At 38.0% G+C, this 21496-nt stretch overlaps 1 pseudogene; it reads left to right on the plus strand.

The window, feature by feature from the left end:
- The first annotated feature begins 647 nt into the window (after window positions 1-647).
- Window positions 648-16201, plus strand: LOC105038441 (uncharacterized; annotated as a pseudogene).
- The last annotated feature ends 5295 nt before the right edge of the window (window positions 16202-21496 follow it).

Raw genomic sequence — 21496 nt, forward strand, 5'->3', positions numbered from 1 at the left:
TTAGGAGAGAGGAGTTTTACATGGTTTTCCGATGTGGGACTAAAAAAATACTAAAGATTAAAAGATAGATGGATGAGATGGAAAGATCACAAAAGAAAATACAAATTTCCAAATATTCTTTTTTTTCCTTTTAATGAGCATCTGTTCGAATGCGTCTGCCAGCAAAAACTCCCCGCGCCCACCTGCTTGCCGTGCTGCACTCGCCTCGCGCCCGCACTCGCATCTGCCCGCACCCGTGCTCTTGTCCGCCTGCACCGCGCTCGCGTCCGCCCCGCGTCGCGCCCGCGTGAGCCTTCTGCGCGCTCACGCACGCGTTAATGATTCAAAAAGAAATTTTTTATTCCAAAAAGAAACTTTTGTTTCTTTACAATTACATCTATATCCTTTTGGATTCCTTGCATAGTATCTTCATTTTCTATAATACTGTATGCATTCTTCTTTTATTTTAATTTTATTTGAAGTCTAATTTTCTTCAAACTTGAGTCTTTTTGATCTATGAATCGGACTCTTTGTATCGGCGATCATCTTTCCTGTAAAACATAAAAAGAAGTATCAAATTCTTAATAAATAAAATAAATTAAATATGATTTTCTGCTTTAAATGACTTAAATTAAGTGTTTATCAGGAGGCAACATCGAATCGAAAATAATAATCTCTGTCAATCATCGTCTGTCCTTTAGATTTCTTTTCTTTTCTTTGGGATTTTCTGAAGCACAACATTTGATTCTTGATATGGACCCTTGGAGACCATGCTTCCCTTCTTTTTTGGGACCGTTTAACCGTTTTTACCTTCCAATCTCTTGTATTCTGGTAAAATGTAGAGACAAATGTCATGGGAATATCTGAAGTGTTGTTCATGGCCACTTTTTGTGTAAAGAAATCTGACACGACAGTGATTATGATGCCTTTTCTAGTTGGCTCTTTTGCTTGCATATTTGGTCTATATGGTTTCTCATCCAGCTGTCAATTTTCCCGATCTTGGGGAAGGGCTTCAATAGAGGTGGCAATGCTTAACTGTTTAGCCTATTTAATTTGCTTCAACCTGGTGTAAGTCAGATTGGGTTATCTGTTTAATAAAATAGGGGAGTGGATTTTTGACATATTTAATTAATAGGTCGTATTGGAGTTGACAAGTTTTTGATCTATCATGTACCCAACTTGAGCTCAATTGCCACCCCTAGCTCAGGTGGGAGCTTTCCACTTTAGTTGAAACTTCCCATTTCTGATGTCCATGTGGGTATATATTCTCTTTAGAAAATTGAAGAGCATTGGACCAATGTTCAATGGGATATCGGATGGTTTATATGTTGGCAGCTGGCCGTCTTCCTCAAATCATTTGCCTTCCGGTGAACCTGCAATATTTGATTGCAAAAGTGGACTACCTAGGAGCTCGTTTGTTTCAAAGGATGCAATAATGCATATCTTAATGTTGCCACTTGGGATCCAAGGTCCCCTCTACCTAGGGGTGCAAATGCATCGAGTCGGATCGGGTCATGAGTGACCCCGATCTGATCCAGTTCTTTGATCGGGTCTTGATATTGAACCCAGATCCAGCCCAATAAAAGATCGGATCTGGTCGAGTCGGATCCTTGATCAAATTTTTGATCCAATGGGTCATTCAGGTTGGGTCAAGTCCATGTATAATCCGGCCCTAATCTATGAAATATGGGTCTGGTTTGAGTCCCGATCGGATCATGGGTCAAATTAACCAACAGGCAATAGCTATAGCTATTCAATCGATTCTCATTAGTCGAGTTGAAGTTGATCTCACAAGTTTATCATTCAATGACACTTGCGACGCATAATGATTTTTGGAGTGGTCATCAACATGTGACAATTACATCTAAGAAAAATTGTCAAGATGTACCTTATGTATATATGGAAGCCAAATGGATGTGAGCTTCCAAGGATAGTCGTGGGATACAACTGGAAGTAAAATGTCTATTTTTTTGCTAATCCTTTAATTTCTTGAGTTGGAAATATTGTGTAGATTTGATGTGAAGAATTTCTTATCGAGATGGAAAGGGAAGAAGATAATATTTGTTGGGGACTCCATGAGCTTGAATCAATGGGTGTTGCTCAATTATGGGGGTGGAAAGGGAAGAAGATAATGTTGTATAGGTGGACAGCCTACTGTAATTTGTGCCCAGTCCATACTAATATATAATGATTTTGGGTCATATAATGGGTTCGGATTGGATCAGGTCATTGAGCAAAAGATCCATATAAACCTAAAAATTTAAGTGGGTCGGGTCGGGTCGGGTCTAGAATGAGTCCAGTTTTAGAACTGGATCTGAATCCATGGGTTCTTTTAAATGGTTCGGGTCGGGTCTCCATGGGTCAGATAGGATCAGGTCACGGATCAACCCGACCCATTTGCAACCTTACCTCTACCTTTGCAAATTGAATCTGTGGTTGGTTGCCAGGTTGGGCATTGTAATAGCCCAGTTAATTTGGGCCTTTAGACCCGACCTAAAGGAAGTGAGCCCAAAGACTCACGATGGAAGGAGGGAGAAGACTCCTAACTGGAGTCTTCTTTCCTCCCGATTTCGTCGAGATCGGCTCGAAGAGAAGTCCCAAATAGTTTAGGAAAATTGCCCTATAAAAAGCCCTCCCCTCCGTTAGATCTTCATTAAAGATTTTGAGAGCTCACTAGAACCTCTCCAAGGATTTTTCGTGGGTTTTTACGAAAAAAGAGAGTTGCCAGAGCTCTTCCTTGGCTGCCGGAGCGAGGTAAGCTTTTTCCCCTTGTTCTCTTCTTTCTTTGATTGTCATCCTCCTCGTCAATATGCCACGGAGAGCCATCGAAAAAGACTTAATAAATAAATAAATAAATAACACGGAAGTCCCTATTGTTTCCCCGCTTGCTGCCGGCAATAGTCGCTATTAAGGGACTGTCGTCGGGGGTTATGGGTTTCGCCATCGTCGGGAACCACCATCGGTGGCCGGCGTCGGCCTTCCTTGGCTGCGTGAGGGGGGAAAGGAGAAGAAGGGGATCGGGTTTCCTGTTTTGGACGAGGAGAAGAGAAGAAGCTTCTTCTCTAATAATTAACAAATTAAATTAAATAATTAATTAATCAATTTATATTTTATATATTTTTTTAGATGGTTTAGGAAAATTTAGGAAGGAACAATGTTGGGGACAAGGGTGAGGACCCCGATAAATTCCAATAGAGGATTCTAAGAATTTAAGTTGATTTATTTAAAAATAATAATAATAAATAATTGGAATATGTAGGAGGGCAAACCATTGAGGAGGATATCGAGTAAGAGTGTGACATCCAGATCATAATCTAGTGAGTTCAATCTATTGTTGATCGAGGTAAGAACCACTATACATGATCACCATTATATATGCTATTTTTTTTATCATTAGATTTGTATCGTTGAATTTATACTGTTGGATTTGGAGGATGGATTTGTCATGTTTGAAATACAACTATTTTTTGTATAATTTTTAGCATGAGTATATTATGTGTTGATTAGATATATATGTACCAGTAATTGACAGTATGATTACATGGATTCGATATACTTATCTTAATCACATCTCAAACTGAAATTGATATGACAAAATCCACATGAAGTAAAAAGATATGGTTTGGACTAGCCTCGTCATGTGGATAACTGGCAGGAGTTTATGCCTAGGACAGTCCGTCAGGAGCTTATGTCTGGGACAGTCCGCTAGAAGCTTATGCCTGGGATAGCCCCCACGGGCTTACGTGTGAGATTTTAAGTCAGACCAAGAATTGAGGCACGATCTTGATTTGTCCAAAGCTGGAAAGAAAATGATTAATAAGTTTGTGAATATGATAAAAGAAACGACAACAAGACATGAAACTAATGAAGAGTAAAAGATTTATCTGTTGGCTTGTGATGACGCACCTCTTTTGATTTGACAAATACTTGATATATAATTATGTGGTTAATTGAGTTATTTTGGATATTTGGTATGAGATATTATGTTTTATTGTTTATTACTATTTTCAACTTGTATTATGATTTTGGTGTAGATGTACAGTGATTCTTACTGAGCTAAAAAAAGCTAATATCCCTATTTTATTTTTTTCAAAGACACAGGATGCTTAGTTCAGATGGGTTGGGCAAGAGGCTTGAGAAGTGAAACTTTTAGTATTTTAGCTAGTTCTGTTTCTGATACCATTGAACATTTGAATAATTATAATTGAATAAGTTTATTATTTTGATTTGGAGGAGTGACTCTATTGGACATGCTTGGTATTTATTCGATTATTTGAAAATATTTAAATTTATATTTTTTAGGCCTTACATGATCTTTAGGGCATCGCTCTAGGATTCGTGCGGCCGTGTTACGTGGCTGATCCAAGTATTGGATTTGGGAGTGTGACAGAGTGGTATCAGAGCCTAGATTTTAAAAATCCTAGGATTCACTTTAGAGAAGGGTGTATATAGGTAGACCTTTAGATTGGAGTAAACTGATATAAGGTACATTCTTGACATACGTATAAACAAATTTTGACTAAAGTGAATTGTGATACTAATAAGAACTTATGTAGGTTGATATGGCACAAGGGACTGACCATGGACGTAATCGGAGATCTACTCATTTTGTTGATGGTTCTAATGCTTAGGAGCCTTCTATGCAGCAAGAAGACGCCCCACCCTCATTGGTTAGTGATGCACCACAACAAGAGCATCCTAACGAGCCCGCTGAAGTTACTCCCGGGATAGAAACCCTAGGTGAACCTGAAATTCAATCCGGAGAATAAATTTCTGCATTCCAATTAATGGAAGTACTGGTTCAACAACGAGCTGCTGCAAGGAAGGATATGAGAAAGATATTGGAGGCGCAGCAAGGACAACAACAGTAGATCATGCAACAATTAATATAGGAGCGGCAACTTCAGCAACAATAAGGACAGGAGCGTCAAATCAACTTGATAGACTTCAAGAAGTATGCACCACCAGCATTCACAGGAACCTCAGACCCTATAGAAGCCGAAGGCTAGTTAAAAGCAATAGAGAAAGTATTCCATGCCTTGAGATGTCCTGCTGAGGAGAAAGTCACTTTCGCCACTTTCATGTTACAAGGAAAGGCAGCCAATTGGTGGGAGATGGAGATCGGAAAGTTAGGACTGGATGACGCACCTTTGACTTGGGAAGAATTCAAAAAGGTCTTTTATGAGAGAGATTTTCCTCAGAGTATTCGACTCCAAAAGTTTCGAGAGTTCAATCAGCTAGAACAGGACAGCATGATGGTTGCTTAATATGCGGTCAAATTTGAAGAACTGTCTAGATATGCTCCAGCATTGGTAGCTGAGGAGAGTGTTCGAGCAAAAAAATTTAAAAATGGGCTCAGAGGATGAATCCAGTAGTTGGTGATTGTGTTTGAATTACCTATTTATAAAGAAATTGTTAACAAATGTCTAATAATAGAAAAAGGACTTGATGATGCTCAAGCTGTGAAAGAGAAAAGTTTGAAGAAAAGAGGCCGATTGAATGATTTCCAAGGTCAAAGTAGTAGAACCTTCAAACCAAAGATTCCGAAACCAAACCAGGCTGCCACTGAAGGTAAAGCACAATCTCAAGGGAGCATTCAACGTTATAGGTGTGGAGAACCCCATCTTAAATGGGATTGCATATGGTCTGCAGGACAGTGTTACAAATATGGACGGGATGGCCATAAGCAAGATTTTTCATACCGTGCCGAACTGATCGGTACATCCCGTATCGTACCGGACCGGTGGAGAACCGGCACGATTCGGCCGGTAAATTCGGTACACGGACAGTACGGAAGAAAAAAAGAGAAAAAGTGAGAAAGAGAGAGAGAGGAGGAGAGGGAGGGAGGTGGGAGCTGTCGGAGGCCGACGGTGGCTGGCTGCGGTCGTCGGAGGGCTTTCGAGTCCTGTATCGCCCGATAGGACTTTCAAGAGAGCGAGAAAGAGAGAGAGAGCACTCGGAGGGGGGGCGAGGGACCTACCAGACGGACGGCGCCTCTGTCACGAGGGCTCCAATGGCCGGCGAGTCGACGCCGACGGCTTGAGGGCAGTCGAGCGGGCGGAGCCCCTCCGCGGCTCCGCCCCCTTCTTTTTCGAAACAGACAACTGTCTGTTTCGATTTTTTATTTTTTATTGGTTTTAAACTTATGAAATCGGCAACCTAGTTGCCGACTCAAAGAATAAAAAAAAAAATCATGAAGCCCGCAAATAGTTTGCCAGCTTCACTTAAAACTAGGTTTTTTAAAAAAATTTATAAAACAGGGGCGACGCCCCTGTTTCACGCCCGTGGCGCCGCGCGCATGGACTGCGCCCTCCGGCGACCACGACGGCCAGCCGGAGGCTGTCCGGTGGCCCCGCTAGCTCCTTCCCCTCTCTCTTTTTCTTTCTTCCTCTTTCTCTCTCTCTATTTCTCTCTCTTTCTCTCTTTTTTTCTTCCGGTTCGGGTCCACTTGCCTTTGTCGGTTCGGTACGGTACGAAATCGTACCAAACCATACCGCCGGTCGGCGGTACCGGTTCAGCATACCTTGGCCATAAGGCAATTGTATATTGCAGTGGAGGAGAATCTCAGAGGCAGCAGGTACCTCAGTATTTTGAGAATATCCCTACAAATCGAGCATCTCAAGATGGACAGCAGCAGGATGGGGGACAACAAAAGCCTAAAACATAAGGATGAGTCTACGCACTCATGCAACAGGATGCCAATGCTTCAAACTCAGTGGTGATAGGTATTGAATCGACCACTTATTTCTTTTCAGTATACATGCCATGAAATATTGTGAATTGTGTGCTTTCAATATAGACATATATAGCCAAGGATGATGAATGTGTCGCATGTAATCATATGATAGGTATAATTAAAATATCATCTAGTAATGTCATGCTCTGTATGATCCTGATGCTATCCACTCCTTTATATCAGCCAGTTTTATTAAAAGGAATAATGAGTTGTCTCTTGTACCCTTAGAAAATGACCTCTCTGTCTCCACGCCAAGTGGGGATGTGATCTTGGTTAATTCAGTTTGCAAAGATTGCATTCCGAGTATTGAGGATAGAGAGATGAAAGCAGACTTATTAGTCCTAGAGATGAAAGACTTTGATTTGATCTTGGAGATGGATTGGTTAGCGGTATATCATGCTACGGTTGATTGCTTTGAGAAGACTGTAAGGTTTCAAATTCTGGATCAGTCAGAGTTTAGTTTTGTGAGTAATAAACTCTTCTTCCATCATAAATTAATCTCAGCTATTCATGCCAAGCGACTCCTTAGAAAGGAATGTGAAGGATTTCTAGCCACTGTATTAGACACTCAGAATAAGGAGCTCAAGTTAGAGGATATTTCTATTATGAGAGAATTTTTTGATGTTTTTTTAGATGATCTGCTAGGATTACCTTCTGATCGAGAGATTAAGTTTTCTACTGATTTGATTCCTGGCATTAGTCCAATTTCTAAAGCTTCTTATCAGATGGCTCCAGCAGAATTGAAGAAATTGAAAAAGCAATTACAAGAGCTGTTGGATAAGGGATTTATTAGACCTAGTATATCACCATGGGGTGCTCCGATACTATTTGTGAAAAAGGATGGTAGTCTTCAGTTTTGTATAGATTATCGAGAATTAAATAAGATAACAGTACGAAATAGATATTCTTTATCGAGAATCGATGATTTATTTGATCAATTGCAAGGGGCACAGGTCTTCTCAAAGATTGATCTTCGTTCTGGCTACCACCAACTGAAAATAAAGTCTGAGAATGTGTCAAAAATAGCCTTTCGAACTAGATATGGGCATTATGAGTTCTTAGTTATGCCCTTTGGTTTGACTAATGCATCTGCAGCCTTCATGGATCTCATGAATCAAGTGTTCACACCGTACTTAAATTGATTTGTGGTTGTATTCATTGATGATATTTTGATCTACTCAAAGGGCCCACAAGAGCATGAAGAACATCTGAGGATAGTATTGCAAACTCTCAGAAAAAAGAAATTGTATGCAAAACTACAAAAGTGTGAGTTTTGATTGGATAGTGTTGCTTTTCTCGGACATGTCATCTCTAAGGATGGTGTATCAGTTGACCCAAAGAAAGTGGAGGCAGTAGTTGAGTGGAGCCGACCTTCTAATGTATCAGAGGTGCATAGCTTCTTGGAGATGGTTGGCTACTACCGAAGGTTTGTGAAAGATTTCTCTTGTACTGCTATGTCCCTATCTCGTTTAACCCAGAAACGACTAAAGTTTGAATAGACAGATGAGTGTGAGCAAAGTTTTCAAGAGTTAAAAAGATGGCTAGTGACAGCTCCGGTATTAACTATTCCATCTAGAACAGAAGATTTTACCATCTACAGTGATGCATCTTGTAAGGGTCTTGGTTGTATTCTAATGCAGGATGGAAATGTGATAGCTTATGCCTTTAGACAATTGAAGTCTTATGAGCTGAATTACCCTACACATGACTTAGAGTTAGCAACTGTGGTTTTTGCTTTAAAAATATGAAGGCATTATTTATATAGAGAGCATTATGAGATTTTCATAGATCACAAAAGTTTAAAGTATATCTTTACTCAAAAGGAGCTAAACTTGAGGCAAAAAAGATTGTTGGAGCTACTAAAGGACTATGACTTGACAATAAGTTATCATCCAGGGAAGGCGAATGTTGTAGCTGATGCTCTAAATAAAAAATTTTCCAGTGAATTGGCAGCTTTGATTACCTCACAAAAGCCTATTTTGTTAGATCTGGAGAAATTAGGAATTGAAATACGACTACATGATCCTCGAGTTCAGTTTGCAAATCTTACAGTACAGCCTACCCTGATTGAAAGAATTAAGTCATCTTAGAAAGGAGATTCGGAGATACAAAAGATTAGAAGAACAGTGGAATGTGGTACACAATCTAAATTTTGGATGCATACGGATGGTTCCTTGAGGTTTGATAATAGGCTATGTGTTCTCAAGATTTCAGAATTAAGGAACGAGATCCTAGAAGAGGCTCACAGTTCCGCTTACACTATGCACCCAGGAGGCACTAAAATGTATCGAGATTTAAAAGAAAACTTTTGGTGGTCTGGCATGAAGAAGGATATTGCGCAATTTATGGCTCAATGTCGATATGTCAACAAATAAAAGCCGAACATCAAAGGAGACCAGCAGGACCACTACAGTCTCTTCTTATTCCTCAGTGAAAATGGAAGCATATTACTATGAATTTTGTGACTGGTTTGCCTAAAATACTTCGAAATAATAATGCTGTATGGGTAATTGTGGATCGGTTGATGAAATCAGCTCATTTTTTATCCTTCCGAGTTGGACTCTCTTTAGAAAGATTAACAGTTTTATATATAGAGCAGATAGTGAGATTACATGGGATACCAATTACTATTGTGTTTGATCGGGATAGCAGACTTGTCTCGCAGTTTTGGAAGAGTCTTCATAAAGCTCTTGGCAGCAAGCTAAACTTCAGTACCGTATTTCATCCCCAAACTGACGGACAATCGGAACGAACCATCCAAATTTTAGAAGATATGTTGAGGGCTTGTGTCATGGACCTGGGCGGTGCATGGGATAGTCACTTATCATTGGTCGAGTTCGCTTATAACAATATTTACGAAGCAAGCATCTGAATGGCTCCTTTTGAAGCATTATATGGCAGGAAGTATAGATTTTCTATTTGTTGGGATGATGTAGGAGAGAAAAAATTATTGGGATCGAAAATAGTGCAACAGACCGTGGATAAAGTATACATGATCCGAAAATGGCTTCATACAGCACAGAGTAGGCAAAAAAATTATGCTGATAATAGAAGAGGAGAGTTGAAGTTTCAAGTAGGTGATCATATTTTTTTGAGAGTTTTTTCTACTAAGGGTGCGATGAGATTTGAAGTTCGTGGCAAATTGAGTCCAAGATATGTTGGCCCTTTTGAAATTTTAGACAGAGTCGGAGAGATTGTATATCGGTTAGCATTACCACTAGCTTTGTCAGGTGTACGTAATGTGTTTTATATGTCAATGTTAAGAAAGTCCATTCCAAACCCAAGTCATGGGGTGAAATATGAGCCTTTTGCATCTTCAAGAGGATTTGACCTATGAGGAGTATCCAATACGGATTGTTGATAGGAAAGATCAAGTGTTGCGATATTGAACTATACCTTATGTGAAGATACAATGGAGCAACCATAGTGAAAGAGAGGCTACATGGAAACTCAAAGCAAAAATGAAAGCCAAGTATCTACAACTTTTTGGAAACTCAGGTATGCTAATTTCGAGGACGAAATTATTTTAAGAGAGAAAGAATATAATAGCCCAGTTCATTTGGGCCCTTAGACCCGGCCTAAAGGAAGTGAGCCTAAAGACTCATGATGGAAGGAGGGAGAATACTCCTAACAAGAGTCTTCTTTCCTTCCGATTTCGTCGAGATCGGCTCGAAGAGAAGTCCCAAATAGTTTAGGAAAGTTTCCCTATAAAAAGCCCTCCCCTCCCTTAGATCTTCATCAAAGATTTTGAGAGCTCATCGGAAACTCTCCAAGGGCTTTTCGTGGGTTTTTGCAAGAAAAAAGAGTTGCCAGAGCTCTTTCTTGGTCGTCGGAGCGAGGTAAGCTTTTTCCCCTTGTTCTCTTCTTTCTTTGGTTGTCATCCTCGTTGTCGATATGCCACGGAGAGCCATCGGAAAGGACTCAATAAATAAATAAATAAATAAAAGATGGAAGTCCCTGTTGTTTTCCCGCTTGCCGTCGGCAACAGTCGCCGTTAGGGGACTGTCGTCGGGGGCTGTGGGTTTCCCCATCATCGGGAACCACCATGGGGGGCCGGCGTCGGCCTTCCTTGGCTGCGTGAGGGGGGAAAGGAGAAAAAGAGGATTGGGTTCTTTATTTTGGACGAGGAGAAGAGAAAAAGAAGCTTCTTCTCTTTCTTCTTTAATAATTAACAAATTAAATTAAATAATTAATTAATCATTTTATATTTTATATTTTTTTTAGATGGTTTAGGAAAATTTGGGAAGGAAAAATATTGGGGATAAGGGTGAGGACCTCGGTAAACCCCAATGGAGGGTTCTAGGTATTTAAGTTGATTTATTTAAAGATAATAATAATAAATAATTGGAATATGTAGGAGGGCAAACCATCGAGGAGGATATCGAGTAAGAGTGTGACATCCAGATCATAATCTAGTGAGTTAAGTCTATCGCTAATCGAGGTAAGAACCACTATACATAATCACCATTATATATGCTATTTCTTTTCATCATTGGATTTGTATCGTTGAATTTATACTGTTGGATTTGGATGGATGGATTTGTCATGTTTGAAATACAACTATTTTTTATATAATTTTTAGCATAAGTATATTATGTGTTGATTAGATATTTATGTACCAGTAATTGATAGTATGATTACATGGATTTGATATACTTGTCTTAATCACATCTTAAACTAAAATTGATATGACAAAATCAACATGAAGTAAAAAGATATGGTTTGGACTAGCTTCGTCATATGGATAGCCGGCCAGAAGCTTATGCTTGGGACAGCCTCTAGGAGCTTATACCTAGGATAGCCTGCTAGGAGCTTATGCCTGGGACAGTCCATTAGGAGGTTATGCTTGGGACAGCCCCCATGGATTTACGTATGGGATTTTGGGTCCGACCAAGAATTGAGGCACGATCTTGATTTATCCAAAGTCGAAAAGAAAATGATTAATAAGTTTGTGAATGTGATAAGAGAAACGACAACGAGACATGAAACTAATGAAGAGTAAAAGATTTATCTGTTGGCTTGTGATGACACACCTCTTTTGATTTGAAAAATACTTGACACATAATTATGTGGTTAATTGAATTATTTTGGATATTTGGTATGAGATATTATGTTTTATTGTTTATTGCTATTTTCAACTTGTATTATGATTTTGGTGTAGATGTACAGTGGTTCTTACTGAGCTAGAAAAGCTCATATCCCTATTTTTATTTTTTTCCGAGACATAGGATACTTAGTTTAGATGGGTTGGGCGAGAGGCTCGAGAATTGAAATTTTTAGTATTTTGGCTAGTTCTATTTCTGATACTATTGAACATCTGAATAATTGTAATTGAATAAGTTTACTATTTTGATTTGGAGGATTGACTCTATTGGACATGCTTGGTATTTGTTCGGTTATTTAAAAATATTTAAATTTATATTTATTTAGGCCTTACACGATCTCTAGGGCATCGCTTTAGGGTTTGTGCGGCCGTGTCACGTGGGCGACCCAAGTGTTGGGTTCGGGGGCGTGACATGCGTCCAAAAAGAAGGCTCAGAAGAAGCCTATATACATCCATGGTGCATTTTGTGGGTACCCTATCCCTTCATGTGTCGATTTCTTTAGTTAAACTTGGTTTGTTGTTAATATTTAACTATTTCCTAGGTCATGTGCTTTTTCTGAGTTGCTTTTGTGTTAATGATGTAGTAGCATGCAACTGCATGTTCAGATTTTGCATTCCTAACCCTCCTGATGCATGACTTTTATTCTTTGACTTGACACTTCCATCGAGGATGAAAAAGAGCATTTAGCTGCTCAATAACAAGGGATATATGAGATGATGATGTATTAAGACGGGTGTGTTTTCAATTATAGACAACAGGTGTCAAGACTGTTGTTCCAATACTGCTTTCCTTATTAATCACATATATAAGGCATACCTTCAGATATGTTTTTTGTTTGCTTGTTTAGAAATACAAATGTATGTATTCACTAGTCTGATGCTGTTCCAGTGGCACATTTGAGCTTCACAATCAACTGTGCAATTTCGTGTTCTGTAGGCTAAAGTCAGTTAAATTATTCATAAGAGACACCACAAACTCCTTGCTTGAGATGCAACAAAAGAATGGAACTTTTGATTGGACAGAGTGGAACACAGTATTTGGTATTAGAATGTAAATCATCACATGTCTCTTTATATGCATGTCTTGTTTTGTGTCCAAGTGCATGTCTGCTTATATATTGTTTGTGCTAAATACAGGTTTAGCAATCTATTCAAACTTTACAACTAGCTTGGCTTGTACCATTACTTAGGCTTTTAGAACAACTTTAATTGAAAAATTTCAGCAAATTTTTAAGTTATTTGCTTTGGACATCGTGACATGAGTTGAGGATAAAACAAAAAAGGGAAAGCTAAACTTTTGCTTCAGTTCTGAGAAAAGAGAAGTAAATAATTTATGTAGCAATTTTTTTTTTCCTATTATTGTAAAGTAGCTTAAAAGATTGTGCCCAGATCTCAGCTTTCAATGTTAAGAAAAAGGTAAATGACTTGTATAGCAGGCTTTTTTCCATAACTGCAAGAAGCTAATAAGATTGTACGCAGATCTCAGCATCTTGCAACAGATAAAATTAATATTTTTCTTTTTCTTGAAAAAGTTGAACTTTTTATTAAGATATTCTGCTGGAAAAGAACATTTAATTAAATCTTGGAATCAGTCATCTGCAATGTCCGAGTTTACCTGGTCCGATGATATAAATTTGTGTACTTATTTCTGTCACATGGATGAGAATGGCATATCCATGATGCTATTAGCGCCTATATCCTTATTTCTGAGTTTGTCTTTCTGAGGGAAACCGATGGTAAACATCCAGTGTGAGCATCAGATTATACATTAACATGCACACACATATTTGACTTCAAAGCACTAAAATCTATCATATCGACTATCACTGCTTTCACACGGGATAGTTCTAAATTGTGTAATTGGCTGTACTAATTCCTTCACCCATGTATTATATTGATATTAATATTAATACATTGCAAATTGTAGTTGGTTAAAGTTCCTAGATAATCTTCTTTGTTGAGTAATAATTATTTCTTTACCAGGATTATTGTTAGACGGACTATATTCTAAGGTTTAACCTCCCATATATATCTGTACTTGATTACTAAGTGGTACTCTTTTTATGCTTCAATAATATCATCACGATACATTTAGCTAATATGACAAATTAACAACCAAAGTATTTAAATGATAGTAGTCATCACCTTGCTACTTTTTGTCTTCTCTTGACATGTTACTGATTTTAACATTTGACAACTACGGAGAGCTTATATCTCAAGAAGCTGTCCTGACCCTAATTATCTTTGTCAGAGAGGATGTGACACAAAATATGGATCAGTAACTGCAATGATTTTAAAAACAAATTATATGATTGATACTGTAAATTGTTATGTTATTATAATATTTTCATGGAGTGCAATCTGGCAGAAGCTTAATTTAGGAAATGTCTTGTCCCCTCACATTGTATTTTGTACCATAATATTGGTGCATATAAATGCACTGTGAGAGGCTTAAGTCCTTCATACAGGTGATTGGAGTCTTTCAAAATGGAGGCGAGAATGGGAGGCATAATTAGTAGTAACACTAGAAAGAGGGGCTTGCAAATGCTCTAGGTGACAAAGTTCAAGGACATGTTCCAATCGTTTGGCTTGATTGTGGGATTTGCATAAAATAACAGGAAGGTGATATGACCATTAGAGCGGAAGCATGATTTGGTGTAACGAAGTCACAAAATATTGGTTTGTGCTACCATGAAAACAGAAAATTAATTTCCTTCAAGGAAAAGAAGAAAAGCCAACTAGTTTTTGTGGTTCTGAAATGGTGAAGATATGGGGTAGAAAATAATAATAAGAGAACTTTAAAGTGTAGCCTTCTGATGTCAGAAGAGCACTATATCCAGGAACATAGTGAAGTATCAAAAAGGATGTAAAAGACCTGGCGTCAATAATACCACTAACAGATGCTGCAGAAGCCATGAGGAAATTGTTGCATATGAAGTTGTAATGCAATTCATAAGGGCATTTGGTTGGCATTTTATTGGCGAATGGGTTAAAGTTTCATAAAAGACATTCTGTCCTTGAATGTACTGTTTATTCTATGCTAACCAAACCACCTTATCCTTTACTGCATATATCAGATGAACCAACATTAAAGTCCAGAACTTCTAGCCCAAAAAGAAAGAAAGAGTCTAGATTTCCTCCTCAAATAATGACCACATTACTCTCTGCATTCTGCAAAAGGTCGAAACAGCAAACTGTGTCTGCACCTACATTTTTTTTTAAAAAAAAAGAAAAATGGACAAAGCCTTTCATTCCAAAAAACCCAAAGTCTCAAACGAGGGAAACCACCAAACAGACTCAGCCAAAGGCTGAGCAACTGGTGCATGTGGACTAGAGGACAGGAACAGAGGACAGAAACAAAGAGGCAACAGAAAGGCAAAAGCTAGTGCAGGTGTCTGCACCTTGATAAAAAGAAAAAATAATTTCCCTTCACCACCACAGACAAAAGTAAACGTATTTTGAACTAGGTTTTGACAAGGGAGAATGGATTAGAGACATACATTGTGCTGATATCTCATTGTCTGTTTGATATGCTTGTTTTTAATATGAAGTATTAAACCAAAGTCACAGTTTGGTGATTATGTCTTCCCCATATTTAATAGTTTAAAATGCCTTAAATCTCTTTCATACTATGACATGCTCAGTTGCCTAAGATCATTAGCGTTAATCCAGCCAGATCATCTAATGATTTTGTGCATCATTCTTTATGGAAAACCTTTGCCAACATATTCAATGTTTTGGCCTATTGGTTTTCTTATAAGTTCATTATATATATTTGGAATTTGTACTTCAGCAATGCCAGAGGAAATAGTTACTGTCTCCTTTTCTTTTGCCTGATGAACTTATTGTCATGTAATCACTCATCATCAAATTTGTTGTTCCATTATCACCTCATTTATTTGTTGAGAGAAGCATGGAAAATATTTTTCCCACTTATAGTCACGTTTAATGGATGGTCAATCATGCAACAGGTCATGGCTGAAGCGTTTGTGTAACATGCGTGCTTCTAGTTGCACTAGGTATGGCTGAAGACTGCAAAGATGGTTAGAAGTGGTCAGAACAAAGAGGCCTCGAATTAGAATGAATGCTCAACATGGGAAAAACTTGGAGGAATGGACCAAATACCACCGCTGGTCAAAAGGAGGATAAGTAGCTGCAGTTTAAATGTTTAATTGATGCTCTGATACTTATTGTCTTAGCATTATAGATTTATGTTCAAATCCACAAACAGCATGGAGTCAGGAATGTAATTCTTCAGCCCCTTTTCCTGTGTTGATATTGGATGCTCTTGCCGGCCTGGCATCATGTGCATTATTCTGTCTTCTTCTGGCCTATTTTGAACCTTCAGCAGTGATATTAATCAAAAGAACAGTTGACAATCAGGTGTAGTTGCTATCATTATCTTTCATATTTGAATCTTGGAGTTTCAGAAATGCAGTTATCTGCAGAATGCAGGCGTGCGCACGTTATTCCCGTGGAAACTTTTGTTGACCAGCTTGATGCGAACTTTTCTTTTTGGTGGATTTTCATGTGTTGGGCACCTGATTTTGTTAACAAGTGTTGCAGAAACACCTATCCTTCTAAGGAGTATAAGAATACAATTTGGAAACATCCCAACATATACTTTGAGCTTTCTTGTCAAAGGATCTTTTTCTTCAGGTGTGCTGTTCTATCTCGACCTATTTCTGACAGGCACCTAGTAATTGACAGGATGTTCATCTTTTGTCAACAATTAGCTTTTCTTTAGAATTCATATTTTTCACTTTTGACAATTGCAAATATATTCACAAGTTTTTCTTTCTTTAATCACGATTAGGTAGACTTGAGCTTTCAGATGCCAGTCAAACCTTCTAAAGCATGTATAATATTTAATCATCCACAGCTGGACAAGTTCTCCAAGGTTTTCCACTGTTTGATAATGTCTATTCTAGTTCCTTGTTTTATTAACCAACATATAAAATGACATCACTAATATTTTCTTTATTGGTGATAGGGTTGGACCAAATATGAGATTTGTATAGGAAACAACAACCATATCGGTGACCCCAAACTATGATCGGGATATATATATTTTGTGTTTCTGAACTTCTATGATGTGTCAATCAGTTGTCTGAGCAATTGTCTAATATATTCCATAAGTGACAGCTTCACGAAAACGCCAAGTTCGCTCATTGAGAGAACTACATGTAGTACTCCTCTATTTCTAATCTTCAAAGTCTTCTTTGGCGGTGGAAACTGACTACTTTTCAGATCAAAAATTTGAGCTAAATGTTACATAGAAAATTGATCACCATCTTGTGTTTGAGACTTTACGTATGGAATTTGTGCCCATGGGTTTGCTAACGAGGATATCTACAGATGAGGGTATTTAGGACCAGACCTAGTTTGCCTATGGAAAGAAGAAACCACTGATGGTTGATATTACGGCACTTGATGGCATCTATTGATTGTGGGACTAAGATGAATGTTTTAAAGGCAACTTTGCAAGATCATTATGGAATTTTAGTGCAGCTTTTCTTGGTTGTGGTAAATGTTGTTTTTTCATAGCTTCTGCTATTATTCTTTGTTGCTGGAACCGGTTGGTGCTCCACTTCTGATTCAAGCACTGTTATCCACAACTGTGCTGAAATAGTACCATGTTATTATCATTAAAGCTATAAAATAAACTTATCTTATTTCTCAACTCTGTCATTCAGCTCTTGGTTTCTGATAATTGTCCAACTGTGTTGCATCAAAGATATGTCAAGACCTCCCTGCTGACCCATTTCCAACCAGCTAGCTTTTGGGTCCAGTGCATCATTAGTTTGGCATTAGAGCTGGAAGTCATCGGTTTAAATTCCTTCCATGTTAGTGTTTTCTTTGATTCATCTGTTAGTTATCGTACTTATCTCTTTGTTTAACTTTGGTTGTTATCTTGATTCATTCTTGAATTCATCTTCTAGAAAAGAACATGATCTCAGTTACTACTTCTAAATCATTTCCCATGATGAAAGACCCAATTTTATTCCCAACTAAGTTTCAAGATCTCACTCCACTGTCTTGTTTAATTCTCACTTCCCAACTAATTTTCAAGTCACATACTTACATATCTGCTTTTTTTTATTACATCAACCAGATAAATTCTTAATTTTGTCAAGTTTAAATTCCCAATATGCAAATTAATCAAAACTCGTAACAATAACCAATTTATTTTTTCTGGGCAGTTATGGATTAACCTACTGTGATGTTCCCCATCACCCGTTCTTATATAAAGGGCTTCGTCCTTGTATAGATTTCAACAATTCTGCATCTTACCATGTCCGTTGCTCCTCCTTTGCACTTATTAGTCACCCTCATGGACCTGTTTTTAATTCCCTATTCTGTAGGAAGGCCGATACATCTCCAATTCATTAAATAAAAGAGTAAAAAATGACCAGAAAGGCAGAAACTAGTTGAAAACCAAAGATGGGAGAAGGTAGAAGAAGAAAGAGAGGAAGATGGGATTTCAAAGGAAAGAGAAAATTTTATTTTTTCTTTCTTTTCTTCCGTATTACAGTCTTAGAGGTCCTCCCCATTTTATACAAAAGTTTCATTCTTTACAAAGGAAGGTGATAACCTATTCTTGGTTATCCCTTAAATAAAGAAAAATCATTCATAGCTATTACCTAAACAGAAAAAGGTCATAGATGGAAAAATAGGATAGGCAAGGCTGTCAACACTTCCCCTCAAGATGAGGCAAAGATATCACAAAATCTCATCTTGCTACAAATCGAAGAAAACATATAACCATTGAGATCCTCCGTTAGAATGTTTGTCAATTGTTCTGAAGGCTTAATAAATGATAAATAGATAACTTTCTGATCCAGCTTTTCTTTAATGACATGATGATCAATTTTTATATACTTAGTTCTGTCATGTTGAATAGGGTGATTGACAATGTTAATAACTGCTTTATTATCACAGAACAGAAATAAGGAAGAAGACTGAAAAAAACATAACTCAATAAGCAGTTGTTTTAACTATAAGACCTCACAAATGTCTTGAGCCATAGCTCGGTACTCAAGCCTCCGTACTAGATCGAGCGATAACATTTTGTTTCTTATTGCGCTAGGTCACAAAATTACCACCAACAAAAATACAATAGTTTGAGGTGGATCGACGAACATTTATGGAGCCTGTCCAATCAGCATTAGAATAGGCTTCAACTTTGAGATGTTTATGATGAGAGAAAAGAAGATCACGCCCTGAGTAACTCTTAAGATATCGAAAAATTCTATATACAGCTTCCTGATGGCGTTCACGAGGATCATGCATGTACTGACTCACAACACTGACTGTAAAGGCTATGTCAGATCTTGTGTGAGATAGATAGATTAGTCTGCCAACAAGATGTTGATATCGCTGATGGTCAACTGGCTCACCACTATCAGCAGTAAGACGATGATTCTGCTCGATAGGTGTAATAGCAGATCGACATCCCAACATTCCTGTCTCAGTTAATAAATTTAGGATGTATTTTCGTTGAGAAAAAAAGATGCCATGAGACGATCTAGCTACTTCAATCCCAAGAAAATACCGTAAGTTATCTAGATCTTTGACTTCAAAAGATTGTGCCAATTGAGTCTTCAAACGGACCAACTCTGGGAGATCATCATCAGTAAGAATAATGTTATTAACATAAATAATTAGAATAGCAACCTTACCTTTATTATGACAGAAGAACATGATATGATCTGTATTACTTTGGTGATAACCAATTTCGAGCATAGCACGACGGAAGTGATCAAACCATGCTCTGGGTGACTGCTTTAGTCCATAGAGTGATCAGCACAAATGGTAGACCTTGCCAGCAGTCTCTGTACTAGTGAATCCAAGAGGAATCTCCATATATACCTCCTCTTGAAGATCACCATATAAAAAAATATTCTTCACATCTAGTTGGAATAAACTCCAGCTGAGATTTGCCGCACAAGAAATGAGGGTCCGAATTGTGTTGATCTTGGCTACAGGGGTGAAAGTCTCCTCATAATCAATGTCATATGTTTGTGTATAACTTTTGGCAACTAGACGGGCTTTGTAGCGATCAATGTTACCCTCAGGGTTTGTTTCACATTATAGACCCATTTGCAACCCACCAGTTATTTTCTAGCAGGTAAGGGAACCAATTTCCAAATCTGATTTTTTTTCAAGGCTTGCATTTCTTCAAGCATTGCTTCCCTCTACTTAGGATCTATCATAGCATCCTTCCAGTGTGTTGGTATAGAGATAGCTTTTAACGATGCAATAAATGACCTATACGTAGGTGATATAGATTCATAGGAAACAAAATTAGCAATTTCATACCGATATCGAGAAGGAATAATATGAGAACGAGAAGCTTTTCTATGAGCAATAGGTAGATTCAAGGTAGGGTCAGGAGGAGGAATATCACCATTGTCAAATGAGGATGCTGGAGTTGGATCAAAGGAAGACTGTTGGGTAGCGATAGAATGCATAATGGGCTTAGTCGAAGACTCCCCCTGTCGATTAGAGTCACTGACCAGCTGTTTATCAGTTTGCTCTTGCTCCTACTCAGTCTCCTCAGTCACTATAATCTCCTCCTCTCGACCAGTAGCTCTAGAAGGGATACTAGGAGAGTAAATAAACTGTTGGGCTAAATGTAGTTGAGTAGCTGGCTGAATTATTGAAATACTACCAAAGAAGGCTTCAGTCTCTCAAAAGTGACGTCTATGTTGACAAATATCCATCTTTCAGGAGGATAATAGCATTTATAACCCTTTTGAGTAGCAGGATAGTCCACAAAGACACACTTTAAAGCTTTTGGATCAAGCTTGCCGACTGTAGGATAATGATCTTCGATAAAACATATACACCCGAATACTCGAGGAGGTACAATAAAAGAAGACTCCCCTTATAGGTATTCAAATGGTGCTTTATACTCCAAAATTCGAAGAAGCATCCGGTTAATCAGATAAGTTGCAGTGAGAACTGCCTCACCCCATAAGATTTTTAGAACCTGCATAGCAAATAACAAGGATCTAGAAATTTCTAAAAGATGTCGATTCTTTCGTTCAGCAACATCATTCTGGACTGGGGTGTCAACACAAGTAGTTTGATGGATAATTCCATGAGTAGTTAGATACTCGTGAAACTCCTTATGCATATATTCTGTGCCATTATCAGATCTCAATACTTTAATTTTGGCACTAATATCAACTAATTTATGAAATTCTTTAAATAACGTATAACTTCATCTTTAGCCTTTAGAAAATATACCCAAGTTACTCTGCTGTAACAGTTAATAAAAATCCCAAAATAACGATGTCCAGAAGTAGAGACAGTACTATAGGATCCCCACACATCAGAGTAAATAACCTTAAATGATTTATTACTACGAGTTTCTGAAGTCGGATAATTATTTTGCGTGTGCTTAGCATATTCACACGCATCACAAACTAACTGTTCTTTAGCACAAGAATTATATAAACTGAGAAATAGTCTTGATAAGACAGAAAAAGAAATATGTCTGAGTCTGTGGTGCTGTAACCGAAGTTCTTTCATGGCATCAATATATGATGAAATAACTATACCAGCTTTTTGATAGTAGTTTTGTAGCTTTCCGTCATCCAGGTAGTAGAGCCCATTGTGCATTTTACCATGTCTAACGTCTCCCCCGTTGTCAACTTCTGAAAAATATA

The sequence above is a fragment of the Elaeis guineensis genome, chromosome 1, assembly GCF_000442705.2.
Source record: "Elaeis guineensis isolate ETL-2024a chromosome 1, EG11, whole genome shotgun sequence".
Taxonomy (NCBI): Eukaryota; Viridiplantae; Streptophyta; class Magnoliopsida; order Arecales; family Arecaceae; genus Elaeis; species Elaeis guineensis.